Below are 4297 nucleotides of genomic sequence, written 5' to 3' on the forward strand. Positions count from 1 at the left end.
TCATCTAATTTCCCTTCTTCTATGCTTGGCTTCTATGTGTTGTCACCTACTATTGGAGGTCGTGGAAGCATCAAAACTTTAGTCCTAGTAGTTGTGTAGGTGAAAGGTGGTTCCTTTGATTTCACCTTTTCTTTTTGTGGTGTTGCTATTGCCTTTTGTAACTCATCAACACTCAACAATACAGGGCTTGTACATAACTATTCCTATAGAGTGGATTGGTGAAGGATCTTGGCGAGATCATTTGCAGTAAGGGGATTGATGTTCTGAGCTGAGTTGTCAGGAACATCCTTAATGATTATTGTGTCTACAGTTGTAATGGTTGTATGAGGTGGACTAGGAGGTGGCATTTGTGTGTCTAGCACACTTTTTTCTTTTTCTTACTACTGATTAGTTGTTGCCATAGTTTCTCCCTTCTGTGTTTCTTCCTCTTCACCTTTTCCTTTATCCTCAACTTTCTTCTTTTCTTCTTTAGCTCTTGCTATTGCTTCCTTCTCCTCCTCTTGCTTCTCTTCCTCTCCTTTCTTCTCCTTTGTTTTCTTTTCCTCTATCTTTTCCTTGGCACTAGTCTTTGCCTTATTTGTTTCCTCTATCTTTTCATCAGTTATCTTATAAATTGTTTTTCACAATTGTGTGGATTTATTTACTACATCCTCTATTTTGTTTTGAAGGATGCTGAAGGCTCTATACTTTGGTGCAAATTTTCCACCATGTTTCTTATTTGCCTTAGTTATTTGACCTTTTATCATGTCAGGCTTTACTTGAGCCAAGGTAGATTCTTTGATCTCTCTTTCCAATTTTAGACAATAATGCCATTTATTCTCAATTATCTCATACAGTTCCTTAGGCATGGTATTGTCAAGTTGTAGAGGTGTGTTTTTAAATTTTTTCATCATGGGATACATAGATTCCTCTACTTTATTTTTCTCTTCCCTACTGAGCTTATTAAAATCAAGAGTCTTTAAATCATTTAAATCTGCATTCTTAATCTTTTCACAAAGTTTGTCTAAGGCAGATTTTGGAGGATGACTTACCAATCTAAATTGGCTGTGGTCCTCTGATTCTATTCTTTCTTCATCATCTATATCTAGCTATGCCACATACTTCATTCTCTTATTTAGCTCTTCAGTAGGCTATTCAATGGCTTTCTTCTTCTCTTTTGATGCCTCTTTAGCCTTTTGAGTGGATGCTCTTGTAGTAGCCCTTGTTGCTAGAGCTGGCTTAGCTTGAGCTAGCTTAGTGACCTTCTTAGGCTTAGGCTGAGCTGTAAGCTGATTTTTTGCCTTTCTCTTCTTTTTCTCAATAGGTGTAGGTGCTTCCTTGACTTCTTCTCCCTTAGTACCTTGCTCCTTGTCTTCTCCTAAGGCTTGTGTCAGCTCTACTAGGATTTTCCCTTGCTCTTCTTCTTCTTCATTATCTCCTTCTACTACTTCTTCTTCTTCTTCACCTATTTCACCTTCAATGCTTGCACTAAATTTCTTCTTTATCTTTTTCACTATTTTGTCTTTCTTCTTGATAACAAAAGTTGTCTTCAATTCAGTTTCAACTTTGGACTTGACAACATCATATGTTCCAAAGTGAGGAGATTTCTTGTCTATCTCTTCTACTAGCAATGCTGTGATTGTTGTTGAGGCTTCATCTACATCAAGCTCATATCCCAATGGTCTTATCCATCATACTCTTGGTATTACTACCTGGATGTAGGTGTAATCAATGTCAACCAAGAAGCATATGTCATTGGCATGTTTCTTTACCAATGAGACTGATATTCTCATTCTCTGTTTCATGGACTTCTTAAAGGCCTCAAAATAATTAGTCATCTGAGCCTCAAAATTATCTCCCATCTGATCAATGAACTCATTGGTTTGTGTGATTGTAGACTTGTTGGAATCCCAATTTACCTTCCCAATTGAAGGGAATTCTTCCATCACATAAAATAATATGTAGACTAATATTGATCCAAATTTGCATTGTGCTCCCTTGGATATTCTTATAGCTCCCAAATTTTCATTTATTTGCTGAAGCGTTAGTTTTGCCAGATCATAGCTATGATCTTTCTTTACCAACTTGTAAGCTACATCAACAACTATGCAGGGTACACTATTTATTTTGCTAGATTGGTAGAATTTATGTGAAATTATTCTCATAGAAAAGTCAAGTAGGGGTTCAGTTACAGTGTCTATGGTCATTCCCCTATTGTTCCATTTGGCTCCTGTATTTTTCTCAATGACCTCCTTTCTATCACTTCTCAAGGTCTTTGGCCTATCTAGGGTTAGGAATCTTGTAACCCTGTGCACTATCCTTTTTGTAATATTTATAGGTCCTATCTCTAGCCATAGAAATCCATCATGAGTTTGACTCAAAACAATGTGAATCCATTCAGTCTTAAACATTGTAGGAAAGACTAGGGTTTTTGTCAAAACTTTTTTCTTAACTATTTGGAATTTGTCTTTCAATATTTTGTTGTCACACAACTTTTCATAGGCATGGAAGATTTCAAGATCACCAATGGTGCCAATTTTTTAGTTATAGCATTTTCTTACATCTTGCACCATGACAACTTTAGGTGGGATAATGGATAATGCACCAGCTGGGTCATTTTTGTAGGTGACCTCAGGTATTGGCCTAAATCTGGGTTGCTTTACCTCATTGCTAACTAACTGAATCTCATGATATTCCTTTTCTTTGGGGTTTCTTGAACTAGAGGCCATTTTATTAAACTAGGGTTTAAAAGTATTAAAAATTTAACTTTTGCGTAGGTCAGCACTTGATAAATACCTTTGAATCAATGAATTTGTGCTGAATTACTATTGAAATCCATGCAAATGGCTATTAGGTTTCTTCTTGATCACTTCTTTTCTCTTCTAGTCTTTTCTCTGTGTTCAAATGGTGTGAAAATGAACAAAAAATGGCCTTATACCTGTCAAAGACCTAGCATTAAACACTTCATACATACAGTTGTAAACTTGGCACTTGAAGGTTTCACCATGACTCAGCTCCTATTTTATTTCATTTGCTTGACTTCCACTAGTTTACCACTTTACTCGGCTCCAACTATCAACTCAGTTGCTATTAGAAACTCGACATCCATTGGAGCTTTACTCAGCATCCAGGGGTAACTCGACATCCAAGGGTAACTCGGCAACTTCTTCAAAATTTTACTCGGCATATTTTCTCATGCTAATTTCTTCTTTGCAGTATTCCTTTGTTCTTTGGGACTGATGTATGATATAACTTTGTATATCAGTCCCATACACCTTTCTTTTGCTTAGTTGGATGAAGTGTGATCACTTGACCTTTTAGGTGAAGTGATCTCTCCATTTGATGTGTTACACTCATCTTTCTTCTTCCAAGTCTTGTTCATTTTCCCTCTTATTTGTTCAACATCAACCTTCTCTTTTCCTTTGTTGACTTCTGACTTGGGTGCTTTGGAATTTGTTGGGCAGTTCCTGCTAATATGTCCAGTCTTCAAGAAATTGAAACATGTAGTTTGACCTCAACCATCTATTGTAATTCCCTCTAAAATGTGTCCTTATGTAATTTTTGGGAATGTGTCCATACTCTTGACAATAGTGATAGCTATACCTGGTGTTGTAATCTGAATTGTAGTGATGATCATGGTTGTTTTCTCTTGTAGGCTAATTAGGTGTCCACATAGGCTTTGATATGCATTCAAATGCTCTATGTCCATATTTTTTGCAGTTGTAGCAGCGACCTTCAAATCTTGGTGTCCTCATGGTCTTGGTTTTACATTCATGTGCTTGATGTCCTTGCTTTTTGCATTTGTGATGAAAGCTTTCATTTTTAGGCTTGTCATGCTGATGACTATTCTTGCTCCTACACACATTAGAGTTATGTCCCTTCTTACCTTTGTTACTCCTTTCTTTTGTAGTCTTGGATGATTCTCCTTGTTTAGTGCTGGTGTAATCAAGTCTTGAGGTATCATTACTAGCCCTTGGTGATTTCAATAGTTGCTCAAAGTACTTGATGGCTTCACTTGATTTGTTGAAACTCTCTTCTATCTCCTTTTCTCTCTTCAAATCATTCTATAATTGTTCATTCTACATTCTCAAGGTGGAAATCTCAATGTCCTTCATGTTTAGCTCATGATGAGCATTCATCATCTGACTTAAGGTGTCAAGCTGCATGTTTGAGATTCTTTCAAACTCAATTGTCTTCTCTTCCAATCTATTGGTAAGATTTCTCTTGTCATCTTCTATCATGGCCTTGTCTTCAATTGCTCTCTTCTTTTGTTTAGTCACTTCACAAAACATTATGGCTTGTGATTCTTGTTCAAACT

This window comes from Cupressus sempervirens, chromosome 10, assembly GCF_028749045.1.
Source record: "Cupressus sempervirens isolate cs-2001-9-10 chromosome 10, ASM2874904v1, whole genome shotgun sequence".
In the NCBI taxonomy this organism is placed as follows: Eukaryota; Viridiplantae; Streptophyta; class Pinopsida; order Cupressales; family Cupressaceae; genus Cupressus; species Cupressus sempervirens.